Genomic DNA, 18045 nt, shown 5'->3' with positions numbered 1-18045 from the left:
CCCCCCCCGCGGAGCCTATGGCAGCGCAGCGCCGGACAAGCTGTTCCCCCTCCCATCTCCTCTCCCACCCCGCTAGCTTCCATCTCCCCCGTCTCCCCTGTCTCCCCCTCTTCACCCCCCTCCTCCACCAGCCGCGTCCTCCCGGGCTCGGTGAGGAACTGTTCCTGGAGGAGCCGCGCGACTCCAAAACCAGCCAATGGGAAGCGGCGAGACGCGGAGATTGGCACCGAGGATGGGAAGGTCGGTTGGAAGGAGAGCGGCGGGGCCGGCCTGTCAATCAAAGTAACGTGGGGCTGGCTAGGGAACGCGCGGGCGCGCACGAGCGGGAGGGACCGGCGAGCGTGCCGCCGCGGAAGCTGGGGACCCGAATTTGCGAAAATCCTGCCACTTGTTCACTTTTCCTTTTAGTGAAAAATTCTCAGATATCGGTGAAAGTAACTCAGTGACTAACTGCGTAGTTTTTGTTTTTTATTTTTTTTTTTGTCTGAGGCAAGGCGTGACGGAGGGGTAGCTTTTTGGCAATTCGAGGAAAACACGGTTTTCCGTGCTTCCCCTTGTTCTGTGCTACTCTTTGAAACTGAGGTCACATTTTAAAATTTCTCCGAGCTTTGTTTTTCCTTGAGCTGCCTTTTTCGCGGGTGCACAAGAAGGATTGAACTGTGCACTTGGCGGAAAAAGCATAAATGAGCAACGCGTTGGCTGACGTAGGCACCTCAGCCACCGATGATGACCGTGTCACGCATCCCCTTTGCCCCCGAGGTGGTTGGTAGGATTTGGGTTTTTATTGGAAGATTTCAAAACACTTTGCAGAAAGGTCGGCATTCGTTTGGCGGGAAGGTTCCCCAGGCTGCTGCCAGAATAAGACACGCGTGTCCCAGGCGCCGATTGAAGAAGCTTTGCCCGCGGATCGAAACACCCGCTCCCAGTCTTAAAAGTCCTAGACGGTGTTGGGGGACGGATAGGAAGTGCCCCAGGGCTCTAGGAGCTCCTTGGCCACAAGATCTCGAGTCTGTTTGCAGTTCCTGAGAACAAAGAGAGACAATGGAATAAACCAGTATTGAGACCTGAAAAACCTGTCCTGCTCACCCCACCCCCATAGGTTGTGTGGTACCCCTGGGCTAGGCTGCGCAAAGACTTGAATGGGAAGAGTTGGGTAAATGATGCGGCTAAGATTATAAACGAATGCAACCTGAGTTAAAAGAGATTTTGAAATTTTAAATCAACCAGACATACCATGGAATTAATATTGGGAGGTCCCCAGTTTTTTTTGTCTGTTTCTCAAATTACACCACATAGCAGAAAACCTTCCGTTTTGCTGCATTTATACATGTGTTTAAAGGACAGTTCAGTGACGCTGTTTCCACATGAGCGGTGGCTGAATAATGCTGTTTTGTCCAAATGGTGGTAACTTCTTCCCATGAGAAAGATGCATCTTTGGCAGACAGTCATTTTATGTTGGAGCCTAGCTAACAAGTTTTTGGGATGAATAACCCCCACATTCCCATTATTTTACTTGCAAGAGACTTAGAAGAAGGAGCTTAAACAGACATACATTTCATTAGAAGATATGCTTTACAGAGATCTTTTTCGTGAAATATTAAAAGATAATGTGGTTCACTGTTAGAGTTGTTTTAAAATATGTATGATATAGATTTGTCTATAATTGCATCAATCCCAAATATCAATTATAAATGAAAAATGAAAGAGTGATTTTAGCCAGTCTGTACAAGGCCAGAGTGAATTCTTAAACAAGTTCAGGATTGTAGCTTTGTGGTGTTCTCTTTAAGTGGAGTTGGAAAGGAGGTTATATTTCCAATTTTGCTGAGAACAAAAGGAAAGGAAGCGCTGCCTCTCTTGCGCCTGTTAAATTTGGTGATGATGAGAGCAAGCTTGCTCTACATACAGAAATTTTTAAAAATCATGTGATCCATGAATGGCTACACTTTATCCCTTGGCAACCTGTGTTCCTTGAAGTCATCTGGCTGCAGATGATACAAAGGGCCACATAGCCAGACTGTGGTCACTCCAACCCATAGCCAGCTCCAGGACTGGGTAGACAGTGTTTGGATGTCTTAAGTGTGCCTGTTCCTATGCTGGCTGGGACAGTTGGGGCAACTGAGACCTCTCTGACTTACCCAAGTTTCACCCAGTGAGTGCATGTGTCTTAACATATTGGCACAGGCTGCTTGCTAAATTTAAACAGAAATTAAACAGTATGTTTTGGGACAGAAGCAAAATTCTTTCTACCATTCTTTTTCTCCCCTATTCTGCACCCTTTAAAATCACTTCTAGGGGCTGGACTGTGGTGTGGTATGCAATAAAACATCACCATCAGAGAGGCTGACCAGAAACAAAGGTTCCTGGTTTGTGTCTGGAGACCCAAGTATGCAGGGTGGGTACGTGCCCTGTGATCAGGGACTAGCTGAGGGTGGGTCCTGGCATCATAGACCCCGGTCAGGGTATGTGTGTCTCTGTTTTTTTTTTTTTTTTTTTTTTTTTTTTTTTTTTTTTTTTTTTTTTTTTTTCTCTCGCTCTCATTTGTGGAAGAAATAAATAACCTTTAACAAATAAAAATAAAATTGATTCTAACACATTGTCTAAGTGTTCTCTAATATAATTGTTCACAAAAGATGTTTCCACTCATTGTATTTCCCTGTTTGCTGTGAATAAAAACTGGAAATTCTCTTTTAACTAGTGCTTTCTTACCAGTAGAGTTTGAAACCAGGCCAGACCATCTGAGTTCCTTATAATGTAGTATCTAGAGAAAAAAAACCATAATGACTTTTAAATTGGAAGCCCTTTAATTGTGTGCATAAAGACGGTTGGTTTTCTGAAGACGTCTTTCTCATTCAGAGAATCTTCCTGGAGAATGAGAGAAATCTCTGCCCTTTTTCAAGGTCATGTTTTCTCCATGATTGTCATGCTGTAATAATTATAATATAAAACTCTCATCAAACTGCATTACAAATGAAGGTGTTTAAATAATCAAGTAGCTTTAATCTTATGTTTTAAATAAATAATATATGTGCAGATTGTCTACAGTCTGTTTTAAAAAAAAATAGTCCTACTCAGGAAAGCTATAATTTTGGTTTTCTATTTAAAGTCTGTTAATCTTTTCTACCTTTAACATATTCCCAAATCGATGTGTTTTTACATGAAATAATATTAAATATGCCATGTCCATAGGAAATTTTCTCTGGAAAAAAATACCCAGTTTTTATAAAACCTTTTATCCATGGCAAAAGAAACAAAAAGGTTGTCAAATTTTTATTTTAGCTTGTTGCATATATGGGCATATTTTCATGTATTTGTTACTGATTATTAAATTTTCAACTCACTAATAGCGTAATTACAAAAAAAATAGGTGTTGTATAGCATAGATACAAGGCCCAATAGGAAAAATTATGGATGTTGATCATAGAAGTTATGCATCTTTTAAATCTGTGTTTGAAGTAAATAATAATTGTAGCAATTTTTAGAAGACTACTTTTGTCATTTCTTCTTGCTTTTACCTGAGAGTTACTGCTCATACCTTTTCTCATTTGACTCTCATTTTTCTTGTAAGAGTTTTCTTAAACCTAACAATACAGAGGCCAGAAGAAATTTTCCCAGCATTGCTTTATAACCTTTTTATCCCCCACCCTTTCACCAAAGAAAAGGGCAGGATGGGCGTGGAGGTGGAGGGAAGAAGGCAGGAAAGAAAAAAATCAGTAGCAGATTCATGCAGCAGTAAAACCTCAAATAAAATCACATCCAAAGAATCTCTTGCGGTTTCACACAATATGGTAAAATTAGAGATTGCAGGAAACCAACTAAATTAAACTGGGAGCATTTGAAGAGAAACGAGCAGACTTTATGAAAATGACACATTGACTGACCAGTATGCTTTTTTATCAACAATTTCTTTGTTAAGATGCAGATCAAAGGAACCTGCATATGTTTTCATTTTGTTCTAACTAGAAAATTACATCCAGATGTTTAATAGGCATTTGGTTGGTTTTTCAGCATTGATTAGATATGTTGGTTCTGTTTGCTTACAAGTGTAGCCGGATCATTAGCTAATGCAAAGAAATGTTTGCTGTGAGTTGCTAATTAGGGCTTTTGGAAACCCTCCATGCTCAAGAACAATTTGTACAGTGGCCATAAGAACTTGTAGAGCTTGGGGAAGTTGTTTTCCCTTCCCTGTCAGGGTGGGGAGAAGCAGACAACCCAGTTCCCTAATCTCCCTTTGCCTAGAGGGATCACGATGGGATCCCCCAAGGATTGGAGTGCAAATAAATTAGGAAGAGACCACACAGGCACTCCCAAACACAGACATAAATGTGTTCTTTCTGGAATCACCATGATGCTGTCTTTGGTGGGGGGGGGAGGGGGAAGCGAACATCTAAAATGCTGAATATTAACATGTGGAAAATGCTTGGTGCTAATGTTATCAAATACACAGCATTTTTAAGTATACTTTAGAGACAGATGGGAAAGCCCTTTATGATAAACGAGTGTACTTGAATTCATTACTGTAGTACTTATAATTAAAAATGTCTCCTTTGCAATTTCAGTACTTTTACCGGTACAAGAGACCTAAGCTTGGAAATGGGAAAGCTGGGGTTAGTGAAAGGAGTGAGAGAGGAATTTTGCAAACTGGGATGAGCCTGGGAGGAAATGTGGTGTTTACTTTCACAGCCCACCCATTTGTTTACCTTGGTAAAGCCCCCAAACTTGTAGGAGATTAGCCATTCACTCATATTCAAATAAACTGTTTGAGAATTTGAGGCACCAGGCGGATAAACTTCTTAGCTGACCGATCATGTTTTTAAAAACCCTTGACTATGTCTGTGGCCTGTGGAACACCATCTCAGCCAGGGCTGGACTTGTGTTTATTTAAGTCTGTTTCTAGAGAGTTTATAAGCAATCATAGAAGTGCAGCTATAAATGCCATTGTAGTATGTTCTTCTGCGTATCAGCGCCTCTTCTAAACCTGTTTACATCTGATATACATGTATGGTTCACTTCTGTGTGTTAATGTTGTCTGATTAATTTGAGATTTTCACACTAATAGAATAGATTCATCCTTATTTATTTATTTATTTATTTGACATAATTCAAGCCTAAGGCCTTTTTGCCAGAGCTTTCCAGAGCCATCAGTGAGTTGTCCTGGGAAAGCAAGGACAGTATTTGGGGGCATGTTCAAAAACTGCCTGGAATTCAAACCATAGTAACGAATGAGTCCCAGTGAAATTAGGCCCTTCTTCCCTTATACCCACTGTACAGTCTGATAAAAGTTGGAATAATGCACTTTTTTTTTTATTCCTTCAAATTAGCATCTGGTAGGCAGAAGAAAAAGTAGTTAAAGGAAGCGCCTGCAATGCTCCTTGCTTCATAGTCACATAAGGAGAGTGGACCTTGGCCCCTTGATACTCTGCGATGACCCATCTTTCCTGTAGGCCAAGGACTTGCCAGGAAATCAACATTATTCAGAGATGTCTTTCCTTTTACTATAAACATTTTTACCTTGGCAATATTATTTGAATAACTTTTCTTCTTGAAGCTAGCAATGTCTTTGAAGGGTTAAAGTTTGAGTTTAACTGATCATGATCCTGGGTATTCATAGTTGAAGGCAAGTGGGTTCTAGGGATGGGGAGGGGGCTCGGAGGCAAGTCTGCTAGAAACCTTCATGTTTCTATGGACAGTCTAGACGTAGATGAACAAGTTAAATGGCATAAATAACAAATGTTGGATTCTACAAGACAACTGGCCTCAGTTCTTTTTTTGTTTTGTTTTGTTTTAATTTTGACAGAGCATGCTCACAAGAGAGCGACAGGGAGAGGAAAAAGTAAGAAAGCACCCCCTGGGGGAATGGTCATGCTGCAGTCTCTTCTCCATTTTTCCCTCCTTTTGGGATTTTGTGCACACACATGTGTACTTGATGTAATTCTCAGGCCAGTGGGTCTGGGACTCAGACAGGGCTGTCGACCTTGTTGGATAAAGCTGCCTTAATCACCACACCACATGCTGGCTCTGGTTTCAGTTTTTTAAAAAGTTTGTGTCATGAGAGAGAAAATAGAAAAAAGTGGGGAAGGCCTAGCCCCCTAGAAACAAAGACATACAATGAAAATGTAATTTATGAACCTTTACTGGCTTTGGATTAAAAAGAAAAAAGATAACAGCTATGGAAGATATTCTTGGGCAATATTAACATACTTTGGACTGTATATTAGGCAGTATAGAATTATTCTTTTCATGAATACAAGAATATTGTTTTTATGTCAGAGAATAAATTCTGAGAAGATCGATGGTAAAGCATGCAGCTTCAAATAACATCTACAACTGCAAATAAAGTATGTGGAGAGAGAGAAAGAGAAAACAAATTTGGTAATATTTAGCAATTACAGAATTTAGGGATAGAGGCTACAATTATTGGGTCATCGGGAAAGTCATGACACATTTTTGCACAGAAAAATACATCATGGCTTTCCCAAAATCTAATATTTTGCTATTTTTTAAAAAGAATTATTTACTTATTTACTTAATTCCATTTGTTACTACTATTATTTTTTTTGAGAGGTTTTTGCTATAGGGCACGTGAGCTGGCCAGAAAGACAGAGAGAGACAGAGAGACAGGAAGTGAGAAATCAGCCCCCGGGGGATGGCCACGCTGCAATCCCCACTCCTCCATTCTCTTCTTGGGGTCCTGGGCACGCACGCACATGCTCCTGGTGTGAGTTTAAGCCACCGGGTCCGGGACTCGAACCGCAGTAGACAACATAGGAGTCCAGCAACATAGCCATTATGCTAACTGCTGGTCCCATTATTTTTCAATTTGATCAGATAGAAACAGAGATAGAGAGAGGGAAAGCTAGAAAACAAGCCGCTAGTTTCGGGACTTGAATCGAGGTCCGCCATGTGGGAATCCAGCTTCTTTAACCACCACACCACCTACCAACTCTAACATTTAGCTATTTTTTTAACTTTTGTATTTGAATTTTTCATGGTATAAAGTCTGGGGAGACCATTCTAGGTTCATTGCCCATATCTTTTTTTAATATGTTAAATAGAATTCACAGTTAAAAGATTGACTTGGGACCAGCAGTTAGCGTAATGGCTATGTCACTGGACTCCCATGTAGTCAACAATGGTTCGAGTCCCAGAGCCGGTGGCTTAAATACGCCAGGCACGTGTGCATGCGTGCCCAAGATCCCAAGAGGAGAATGGAGGAGAGGGGATTGCAGCGTGGCCATCTCCCCTGGGGGGGTGATTTCTTACTTTCTATCTCTCTGTCTTTCTGGCAAGTGCATACACCCTATAGCAAAAACCTCTCCAAAACAATAAGTAAATTAAAATAAAAGATTGACTTAATGTTTCTATTGAAAAAAAGTATGAAAAAATTATGATTTTTTTCCCCCTCCAATGTGTAAAAGCTGTTGTCATACTAATAACCAAAATACTTCCCAGTGTTTTTCCTCTGGACCTTTTAGTACATTTATTTTGTTACTTATGCCCTGTTGTTTGTTTTTCATCTATAATACCTAATGTTCATTAGTTTTCAATTAATATAAAATGGAAATCTTTAAATACATTAAGGCATTACATTAATAATCCTCTAATGCATCATTTTGTGGGCCATAAAGCTCAGAATACCAGAAAAATCTACTATAAAATAAAGAAGAAAACAACTTATGTATTAAGAAAGGACAGTAACAAATATATTTTTATTTCTTTATTGTGAATAGTTTTTCTACTAACCTTTTCATCTCTTGAACCTAGCAGTGCAACTTACAAATCATTAGTTTTATTTGTAAATTGTCTTAATATTTTGAAATACAGTGCTGATACAGAGTTTTGCTCTATGTACTAAGCTTTACATATTAATCCTGAAGATAAATGAAAATAGCACCAAATCTCAAACATTGATGTTATGCTCATCTAGAAATCACTCAGGCATGTATTTGTGATGTGCCAAAAACTAGTTTTTGGAAAAGTCATAAGCAAGCCATAATCTGAAAGTGGACAGTGGGGATGTCCCATCTACACTTTTAATCATGGTTATTAAGTATATTTTGCTTCTCCTATTACCATTCTGTTTATCGAAGAGAAAACTTTCTCTGGTAGTGGTTAGCAGATTCCAGTTTGTGTGTCAGTGGATTAAATCCACAATTTATAATGAACAGCTTGAGTGTCTTAAAGGGAGGCAAACAGAAAAGTATAGGGAAACCAGGACTTTTTTACAACACAGCAATTAATCAATCCATCCAGTATTTCTAGGCACCACCACATAAGCAATACTATGTAAAATGAAAAAAAACGATATAAAGAATTTATGCTTCACCATGACAAGAAAAGCCCCAAGGGAACAGTTACCATTCTGGTTTTCCCCATGTGCAGCCTCCACACTTGAAAGAACTGGCAAGCTACAATTGGCACTTGAAAAAGTGTTACAAAACACTGACAAGTATTAGAGAAATGTTGATTAATGTAAACAGCCTGCCTCAAGGAATAATACCTTTCCTAAGAAAACTGGGTTTCTAATTAGCATGCCTACGGAGACGCTATCTTCAGGTAATTCTGAGTATTTCAAGAGAAATTATTTGTCTTTGCTGTAGGGATGTTGTGTCATCCTGTTTACGTCTAAAATTTGTCAGAGTATGGGGGAGGGCGGGAATTGATATGTTAAAATGTCAGTAGGCCTTAAAGAGGAAAGAACTTGGGATACATGGTATGACAGGGGTGACCCTTAGGACTTTATGCTAAGAGAAATGAGCCAATCACTAAAAGACAGAAACTTGATTCCACCTCTGTGAGGTACCTAAAGGAGTCATGTTTTTGGAGACAGATAGTAAAATGGTGGTAGGCAGAGACTGGAAGGAGGGGGTAGTGGGCAGTTACTGTTTAATAGGTATGGAGTTTCAGTTGTGCATGATAAAATAGTTCTGGGACAGATGGTGGTGACGATTATGTAACAGTGTGAATGAACTCAGTGCCTGGAGTACATTCACATGGGACTGTAAACTTAAAAATGGTCAGCCTGTGAGTGCTCTGGTGGTTTAAGTGGCTAGACCCCGCATGGGTGATGGTACTGTTCAAGTCCCTGACCAGGCAGTTTGAAAAGCAGGGCCCATGTACATGTGTGTCCAAAATCCCAAGAGAAGAAGAATGGAGGAGAAGAGATGACAGCACAGCCCTTCTCTCTGTGACCAGGCAGTTTGAAAAGCAGGGCCCATGTACATGTGTGTCCAAAATCCCAAGAGAAGAAGAATGGAGAAGAGATGACAGCACAGCCATTCTCTCTGGGGGGTACTTGCTTTCAATGTCTATCTCTTTCTCTGGCAAGCACTTGCACCCTATAGCAAATTAAAAAAAAAAGGGGGGGGGAAGGTCACGATATGGTAAGGTCAAGTGGTAGTTCAATGGTAATACAACTATACCCACATGGGAAAGATCCTGGGTTTGTGTCCTGGGGGTTCTTGATGCCCATGAACCAGGTAAGCAGAAACCGGGGGTGGATTGTGCTATAAAGATCCTGCCTCTTTCATAGATATACATAAATTCAACTTTTTTAAAAAAATGGTTAAGACACTACATTTTATGTTTCGTATATTTTATCAAAATTTTTATTTCGAAGAAAGAGATGTTTGCTATAGGGCTTGTGCACTTGCTAGAGAGGTAGAGAGAAAAAAGTGAAAAATGGCCACACCACAGTCCCTTCTCCATTCTCCTCAGGATTTTGGGCACACATGCAAAAGCGCTCAGCATAAGTTTCAAGCTTCCAGATCTAGGACTCAAACTGTGGTCAGCCATGTGAGAGTCCAGCGATGTAACCATTATGCCATCCTGCTGGTCCCAATTTTATCACAATTTTTAAAAAGCCAGTTGGAGTCCTTTGTGTGTGTGTGTGTGTGTGTACATGCATGCACCAACCTTATTTGGAATTCCCATCCTATTCATTCCCTAAATTTATCCATACCATTATTATTATCATTATTTTAAAAAATAATTGTTTAATTTTATTTATTCATTCATTTATTTTAATTCAACCAGAAATAGACACAGAGAGAGAGAGGAAAGTTAGAAAGCTAGCCACCAGGTCTGGGACTTGAACCATTGTCTGCCATGTGGGAGTGTCAACACCTTAACCACCATGCCACCTGCTGGTCCTCTATTATTATTATTATTATTTAGTTTTTCCTCCAGGGCACAATCCCTTTTCCTCCTCTCTATTCTCTGGATTTTAGGCATACACACACACACACACACACACACACACACACGTGCCCAGAGCATTTTTCAAGCTGCTGGAGCTGGATCTGTGACGAGAACCATGAAGTTGGTCATGTGGAATCCAGCTGCCTCAACTATCACAACACTAGCTGGCGCCTGCATACCCCATGTGGAATCCAGCTGCCTTAACTATCACAACACTAGCTGGCCCCTGCATACTATTATTTTCTTTTAAATTTTTTTCTTTATTCATGATAGACTTCATACACATGCACATGGGAAAGACATACACACACACACACACACACACACATGTGCAAGCACCCTCCACAGGGTTTGCTCACACCCAGTGTATTTCAGGCCGAATGGGCTGGGATTTGAACTGTGGTCACCATGTAGGATCTTGCTTCTCTTGAGCAGTGCATGACCACATCCAGCGTAATATTTTTGTGTCAAACACTCTCTAAGTGCTTTCTATGTTTGTATTATTCCGTTTAATCCTCACATAATTTCTATTAGGTAAGTACTGCTATTGTCCTTATGTTACTGACAAGGAATCTGAGGCCCAGGACTTTTCCAGAGTCACACTTGGAGTGACTGTTCCAATCCTGACACGCTAGAGAACCCTCTAACTGCCATTAGCGGCAATGGCGTATGTAGGCACCCTTCTGATGCCATTTTTTACTCCGTTCTCACATCCCCTGTGGATCTACTGATAGAAAAATGCATATATGAATTTTGCCTACAAGCTTGGTAGGTTTTCTCTTGGTACTTTTGAGGTGAGTTGATACTTTAAGAATTTATATTCCTGTATGCAGAACTAACAGCTGCCTCAGGGCTCTGGATTTGTGTCTGCCAGTAGAAAAATGTAGCCACCTTCAGCTGTCTGCTGTCTGGAAGCTTCCAATCCATGCCCCAAATTGCAATTTAGGAAATAAGGGAAAGGCTCAGTAGCTTGTTGGAAAAGACGCTATGAGGGAGACTACACGTTTTTATTTTCAGTGTCTTTCTTTGTGAGAGAGAGCACCCCCAGCTGGGTCTTGATGCTGCGATCTACCCCTAGCCTCAGCCAGCCCAGATCATGGACATATGTGCACTAGTGTACTCAGGGAGGTTTTTGGACTCAAACCAGGTTTATTCCATGTGGAATTGCTTTTACTGATGCACCACTGCCTGGCCCCTGAGACTGCAAATCTTAAATTCAGCCGAGGCAGCAAAACAATTGTCCCGACTTACAATTTTGCCAATTCTACAATTAAAAAAAATAAATAAATAAAATTCTAGTCCCACCTTTTCCGGGGCAGGGGGCGGGGGAACATTCTAGGACCTAAAACTATAGGTAGTATCAAATCCTGTATATACTGTTTTTTTCCTAGCATACATACCTGTACCTTAACTGATACATTAGCACAGTAAAAAATTAACAGTTAATATTACATGGAACATAGAATTAATAATAACACAGAACAATTACAATATATTGTAATAAACATTTATGTGAGTGTGCTATGTCTCTCTCTGTCAAATATGTTAATGGAGGGACCAGCTAGTGGCATCATCGTTACGTTGCTGGACTCCCACTTAGTGAACCGTGATTCAAGTTCTGGACCTGAGGACTTAAAACTCATGTTGAGCGCGTGTGCGTGTGTGTCCAAGATCTTGAGAGGAAAATAGAGGAGAAGGGATTGTGGCATGGCCATCTTTGAGAGGGTGATTTCTCACTTTCTGTCTGTCTGTCTGTCTCTATCTGGTGAGCACACATGCCCTATAGAAAAATATATATATTTGTATGTTAATAGATGTGCCAGCAGTTGACTTGATAGTTGGGGCTCTAGACTCCCACACATCCGACCATGGTTCGAGTTCAGGACCCAACAGCTTGAATATTACATGAATGCATGTGCCCTATGGCAAAAACCTAAAAAACAAACAAACACAAAAATACCTAATGAATTGTACTCAGGTATTTTTGACTCTGACTGCAAGTAGCAAGCCACTAAAAGCGAAACTACTGGTAAGGGAGGACTTCTGAATACACACAAACACACGCAGTTCTGTGATTGCTGATGATGTGAGAAGATCCTGGAAGAAAATCTGGGTACTAACAATATGTTTGGAAACAGGACTGCTTGTGTGTAAACACGAGTATTTCTTTTTTTCTTTTTCTTTTTTTTTGGAGAGGTTTTTGCTATAATAAGGCATATATGTTTACCAGAAAGACAGACAGAGACAGAGAGACAGAAAGCAAGAAATCACCCCCAAGGGGGGATGGCCATGCTACAATCCCTTCTCTTCCATTCTCCTCTCAGGATCTTGGGCATGCATGCACACACACCCGGTATGAGTTTAAACCACTGGGTTCAAATGCATGCACACACACCCGGTATGAGTTTCAACCACTGGGTTTAAGACTCGAACTGCAGTTGATTACATGGGAGTCCAACAACATAGCCATTATGCCAACTGCTGGTCCCATGAGTATTTCTGCCCTTAGTCACTTTTAAACATTTTTGGTGATGAACCATGCTAATAAATAAATTTCAAAAGCCTTAATCGTGGAACCATCAGTTGGTGTGCAGGTTAAGGGAGCTGGATCCCACATGGCTGACTGTGCAGTACAAGTCCTGGACCTGGTGGCTTGAAAGTCATGGGACACATGTGCATGCATGCCCAAAATCCCAAAAGGAGAATGGGGAAGGGACTATAGGGTGACCATCCCTTCTGGAGGATGATTTCTCACTTTCCTTCTGGATATCTGTGTCACTGGTGAGTGCACACGCCTTATAGCAAAAATAAAAAACAAAACAAAAACCAAAATGGTTTAACCCATTTCTGGCACATGTGTGTACTGTCAGGTTGCAACACACAATTGGAAAACATGGCTTTCAATTATGTAATAGGACTTCTCAGTTTGATTATTATTTCTTTTTTTTTTAAATGTGTTAGTATCACAACTAGAAAGGGAGAAAGCACCCCCGCCCCCGTGGGACATGGTCACACTGCAATCCCTTCTCCATTTCTCTCTCCTTTCAGATTTTGAATTGTTACTTAATCTTAAATTCCAGATCAGTATGGTTCAAAGGTCTTTGGAGACTTTCCTGAATAATTCTTGTGTCAGTCCTTCCTTCTGATGACCCTTTCCTGCCTGGAGTGACTCCCTCCTCCCCTCTCAGCATCTCTTCTCAGTGCCCATCCCCCCTCTTCTCTTGAAAACTCTCCTGCCCATCCTTAGTGGTATAACAGAAAAGCCACCTGACTCAGAGGCAGAGGGTTCCTTCTTACCTCTTACTAGATAACCGTGGGCACTTCCCCTTTCTGGGCCTCAGTTTCCTCACTAATCAAAAGAGCATAATAACACAAATCCCTCCAGGTGATTGCTTGGACTGTGAGATTAACTGAGCTAACAAGAGTCACGCACTGGGTATCTGTTTGATGTCCTCAGCATGGTTTCCTTTTTCCTTTTCCCCTGGAGAAGATCCTACCAGGGTCAGCAGGAGCTGGGGAAATACAAACCCTGCTGCAGTTGCATCTTGGGAAATTGGAGGGCAGCCTGGATTCCAGAGGTGTGTTCTGTGAACTCTAGTCCATTCATTGCCCAATACTTGGGTGCCCAAGAAGGAATCATCATGGTGTTTTTCTGGAGCAGGATGAATGGATCTTGGGGAAGGCAGAGCCAGTGGCCTGGAATGCCCTCCAGTACTCTACCCCTTCATGGACTCTCATACTCATGAAAGAAACACACTAGTACACATATCATTTTTGGAACTAAAAATGCAAACTTCCAAACTTTGAGCAAGAAGGCTATGAAAACAAATAATGGACAACATACAGCAGATATTTTTTAAAGAATTATTTAACTTTTAAATTGTTTTAATTTGGCTAGAGAGTGACCAAGAGAGAGACAGAGAGATAGAGAGAGAAAGGAGGAAAGTGAGTAAGCAAGCCTCCAGGTCCAGGACTTGAACTGGTCATATAGTGGTCAACTATGTGGGAGTCCAGCGCCCTTAACCACCATGCTACCTGGAAGCCCTTACAGCAGCTACATTTGGTGGCTAAATGCCCTCAGTTGCCTGTTTATATAATATAGTAAGAGAAAAAAAAAGTGGCTAACCAGTAAGAGGTTAATGGAATTAGGTCTCAAATATGCTCTTCTTGAATGTCACACCATCCACCCAATGAATGTGAAGTTGTGTATTGGAAAGACCTTGAGAAACACATATAGAAATTAGGAAGTCATTTAGATATCAGCTGGTCTCTTTAGCATGTGATCAGGTCTAGGATTATTTTTGAACTGAGAACTTCCACTTTCCTCTGGAGACTTCCCTTGCACAGGATCTATTTTATTAGCAATGGCCGACACCTCCCAAATCTATGAATATGTTTTAGTGAGAATTGATGAACCCTGATTAAATAAGAATCCTAATGGGAGCCGGCAGGTGTTGTGTGGTAAAAGGTGTTGTATTCTCACATGGCTGACAATTGTTCGAGTCCCAGACTTGGCGGCTTGCTTTCTCCCTTTTCCTTTCTCTTTTTCTCTGTCTCCCTCTGGTCAAATTAAAAAACAATAATAACAAAAGAATTAAATAAGTAAGTCTTAAAAAAAATAATCCTGATGGCTAGGTTGCCATTATGTGGAAGAAGTCAAACTCAATTATCTTTTTTTAAAAAATTATTTATTTATTCACTCATTTTTTTTTTTTTTTTAATTTGGCCAGGGAGAGACACACAGAGAGAGAAAAGGAAAATAAGAAGGCAAGCCACCAGGTCCAGGACTCAAACCATGGTCGCCCATGTGGCAATGTCCAGCACCTTAACCACCACGCCACCTGCTAGTCCCCTATCTTTTTTATTTTTAAAGAATTATTTCCTTTATTTTATTGAACATTATTGTTATTTTTAATTTGACAGAGTGAGACACAGAGAGAGAAAGAGAAAGCTGCCAGGTCCAGGACTTGAACCATGGTCAGCCATGTGGGAGTCCAACACCTTTAAACACCATGCCACCTGCTGGCTCCAAACTCAGTTATCTTTTAATTCAGCAACTCTGTGCCTACCAAGAGACTGTTAGAACCTCTTTTATGTGTCTTTATTTGAAAATTTTTCTTTGAAATCAGTTGTACTTCAGAAAGAAAGAAAAAATCAAAATATGTAACTTTCATGAGGAGTGTTAGCAAAGAGAAGGGATTTTTCTCTCTAGATTTGGCTTTTTCAGGTAAGGGAATACATATTTTTTTTAAGAATTATTTTATTTTAACGTTATTTATTTATTTAAACTTGACCAGAGAGGGACAGAGTGAGAGTGAGAGCAAGAAAGTGAGAAAGCAAACCGCCAGATCCGGGACTCGAGCCATGGTTGGCCATGTGGGAGTCCAGCGCCCTTACCCACCATGCCACCTGCCGGCCCCCCAGTAAGAAAATATTAGACCATCAGGTAAACAGTTGTGGCTATTTGGATCAGTATGTGGGAGAAATCAGACTCAATTATCTTTTTTTTTTAAAAAAAGAATAATTTGAAAAGAATTATTAAACAAACAAAAATAAACAAAACAGGGACCAGCAGTTAGCATAATGGCTATGTCGCTGGACTCCCATATAGTCGACCACGGTTCGAGTCCCAGACCCGGCGGCTTAAACTCACACCAGGCGCGTGTGCATGCGTGCCCAGGATCCCGAGAGGAGAATGGAGGAGAAAGGATTGCGGTGTGACTATCCCCCCTGGGGGGTGATTTCTCGTTTTCTGTCTCTCTGTCTCTCTCTGTCTTTCTGGTGAGCGCACGTGCCCTATACCAAAAACCTCTCCAAAAAAAAAAGAAAAAGAAAAAGAAATAAACAAACCAAACCTCCATGATTTATAAGACTGTATGCAGGGCTGGTCTTGTGGCCTAGTGGTTAAGGGAACTAGGTCCCACATGGTTGAATACAGGTCAAATCCAGGCCCTCTTGACTTAAAAATGTGACAGGAACGTGTGTGTGCGCCACAAATCCTGACAGAATGGAGAAAGGTAGGAAAAGGGATTGCAGTGTGCCTACTCCCCATTGAGGGGTGTTTTCTCCCTTTCCTTCCATCTGTCTGTCTGTCTCTAATAAGCACATATGTTCTCTGGCAATGTTACTTTTTTTTGTTTCTTTTTCTTTTTTTTTTTTTTTTTGACTATAAGGAGCATGTACTCACAAGAGAGTGAGAAAGAGAGAAAGAAGCATGAACGAGTTCTCCTTTTGAGCCTGCGTGCACACATGCCCAGTCTAATTCATAAGCTACTGGGTTCAAGACTCCACCCACAAAGCTGGCCACGTGGGATCCAGCGCCTTAACTTCCATGCCAGCTGCTGGCCCCCTACCATGTATTTTTATTTTTTAATCATTATGCTTAGACGTGGTGTGTATGCAGATCAGTTCTACCAGCTTTTACATCACTGTTACTCTCCTCCCCTACTGCTGCTGGGAAGATACTGTCTGAAAAGTCACGATGACCTGTGGGGGGAAAAAAAAAAACCTGTGTGTGTGGGGGGAAGAAGTCACGATGCATTTTTGCATAAACAGGAAGATGCATCATGACTTTTCCAACCACCTAATAGAACAAAGCCTATCTTTATGCCTAGCTCTCATGGTTGGCATAGGGGAGAAGGGAAATGAATAATAAAAACAAGGAGAAGGTGGTCCTTAGTTTTTGAATTTTACTCAGTAAGAATTCCTTCAGTATTCAATGGGGAGGCATCTCCGGAATTTGGTCTGCCCACCCTTATCCAATGTCTTCCACAAATCCTTCAAAATATATCCCTCTCTTTCACTATTGGTATTTACATATAAAGCATTAGTAGACATTAGGACCCTCATGGATTGGAAGGGCCACAACTGCACTGGGCTAGAATTTTGGAACTCTTTCCTAGGAACTCTTTCCATCATTCTTTTGGAGTGAATGTAGTGGTCCCAATGGTATTGGCTGGTGCAAAGAAGAGTCAAGTCTTTTCAGGAGTCCTGTCATTTCTGTGGCTTAAAAAAATGCTCTGATCGGGTATTGCATATTTTCACAATCACAACAGATAACCAGTAAGAATCCCAAGCTGGTTTTATCTTCACTGAGTTTAAATCAGTGATATGTGTAGAAAGCAAAAGCGACCGTTCTTCCACATTTAAGGAATGGGTTTAGAAGCAACCCTTTCAAAAGCTGACTTTGGAGTACCAGCAAGTGGCATAGTGGTTAAGGTACTGGACGCCCACGTGGTCGACTGCATTCCTAGTTTGAAGCCTGGCAGCTTGCTTTCTCACTTTCCCTCTCTCTGTCTCTCTCTCTCTGGTAAATGCACATGCCTATAGCAAATACAAATAAATAAAATTAAACAAATAACTCTTTAAAAAAATTGACTTCCTGGCCCAGGATAGCACAGATCACAGGCAAATTAGTGATACCTCCAACACAACTTTAAAGTGAATGGAATGTCTTTAATAAAGCACTAATTTTTGCCCTGCCCACCCAGATAAGCCACAACAGTGCTTTTAGTAGACCTCTTACCTTCCTTCTAGAAGGCATTCTCCTAGACCCTTGGTCCTTAGTAGATGGATATTTTCTTTTAGAGAGGTTTTTTGCTATAGGGTGCATATGCTGCCTAGAGAGATAGAGACAGAAAGTGAGAAATTATCCCTGGGAGGGATGACCACACCACAGTCCTATGGCTCAAGTTCAGACCAGTGGCTTGAAAATCATGCTGGGCACATGTGTGTGTACACAAAATTCCAGGAGGTAAATGGAGAGAGAAGATTGCTGCATGGCTATTCATTCCTCCTGGAATTCTCACTTTCTCTCTGTCTGTTTTCCTCTCTTCTGTGAGCACACAT

The 18045-nt window shown here is 40.9% G+C and overlaps 1 long non-coding RNA gene across 1 annotated transcript; it reads right to left on the bottom strand.

Moving 5' to 3' along the window:
- Positions 1–25: 25 nt before the first annotated feature.
- LOC102496653 (uncharacterized) lies at positions 26–17802 on the bottom strand. Its single transcript, XR_334103.2, has 3 exons — positions 17723–17802; positions 2707–2758; positions 26–1022 (listed from the first exon to the last, which is right to left on the bottom strand). It is a non-coding gene; the product is annotated as an uncharacterized LOC102496653 (long non-coding RNA).
- Between the last annotated feature and the right edge of the window lie 243 nt (positions 17803–18045).

The sequence above is a fragment of the Tupaia chinensis genome, unplaced genomic scaffold, assembly GCF_000334495.1.
Source record: "Tupaia chinensis unplaced genomic scaffold, TupChi_1.0 Scaffold000147_1, whole genome shotgun sequence".
Lineage (NCBI taxonomy): Eukaryota > Metazoa > Chordata > Mammalia > Scandentia > Tupaiidae > Tupaia > Tupaia belangeri.
Note: the sequence above shows the minus strand (reverse complement) of the source record. Positions and strands in the feature narration are given on the sequence as shown.